Here is a 1563-nt window from a genome sequence, read left to right on the forward strand (position 1 = left end):
GATGGCTTCACAGGTGAATTCTATCAAAAATTTAGAAAACAGCTAACACCTATTTTTCTCAAGGTCTTCCAAAATATAGCAAAGAGAGTAATACTCTCAAACTCATTCTGTTAGGCCACCATCACCCTTATACCAAAACCAGACAAAGATGTCACCAAAAAAGAAAACTACAGGCCAATAATTCTAATGAACATAGATGCAATAATCCTCAACAAAATACTAGCAAACAGAATCCAACAGCACATTAAAAGGATCACACACAATTATCAAGTGGGGATTATCCCAGGAAAGCAAGGGCTGAAAAACTGGAACCATTTCCACTAAGATTAGGAAAAAGACAAGGTTTCCCACTCTCATCACTATTATTCAACATAGTTTTGGAAGTCTTAGCCACAGAAATCAGAGAAGAAAAAGCAATAAAAGAAATCCAAATTGGAAAAGAAGAAGTGTCACTGTTTGCAGATGATGTGATACTGTACATAGAGATCCTAAAGATGCTACCAAAAAACTACTAGAGCTAATCAATAAATTTGGTAAAGTAGCAGGATACAAAATTAATGCACAGAAATCTCTGGCATTCCTATACACTAATGACAAATACACTGAAAGAGAAATTAAGGAAACACTGACATTTACCATTGCAACAAAAAGAAAGAAATACCTAGGAATAAACCTACCAAAGGAGGCAAAAACCTGTATGCATAAAACTATAAAACACTGATGAAACAAATCAAAGATAACATAAACAGATGGAGAGATTACCATATTCTTGGATTGGTAGAATCAAAATTGTGAAAATGACTATACTACCCAAAGCAATCTACAGATTCAATGCAATCCCTATCAAACTACCAACGGCATATTTCACAGAACTCGAACAAAAAAATGCACAAGCTGTATGGAAACACAAAAGACCCCAAATAGCCAAAGCAATCTGAGAAAGAAAAACTGAGCTGGAGGAATCAGGCTCCTGGACTTCAGACTATACTACAAAGCTACAGTAATCAAGACAGTAAGGTACTGGCACAAAAACAGAAATATAGATCAATGGAACAGGATAGAAAGCCCAGAGATAAACACTCGCACATAGAATCACCTTATATTTTATAAAGGAGACAATGGAGAAAAGACAGCCTCTTCTATAAGTGGTGCTGAGAAAACTGGACAGCTACATGTAAAAGAATGAAATTAGAACACTCTCTAACACCATACACAAAAATAAACTCAGAATGCATTAAAGACTTAAATGTAAGCTGTGACACTATAAAACTCTGAGAGGAAAACATAGGCAGAACACTCTATGACATAAATCACAGCAAGATCCTTTTTGAACCAGCTCCTAGAGAAATGGAATTAAAAACAAAAATGAACAAATGGGACATAATGAGACTTAAAATCTTTTGCACAGAAAAGGAAACCATAAACAAAACAAAAAGACAACCCTCAGAATGGGAGAAAATATTTGCAAAGGAAGCAACTGACAAAGGATTAATCTCCAAAATACATAAGCAGCTCATGCAGCTCAATATCAAAAAAAACAAATAACCCAATCCAAAAATGGGT

The sequence above is a fragment of the Physeter macrocephalus genome, chromosome 8 (assembly GCF_002837175.3).
Source record: "Physeter macrocephalus isolate SW-GA chromosome 8, ASM283717v5, whole genome shotgun sequence".
NCBI classification, from domain to species: Eukaryota; Metazoa; Chordata; class Mammalia; order Artiodactyla; family Physeteridae; genus Physeter; species Physeter macrocephalus.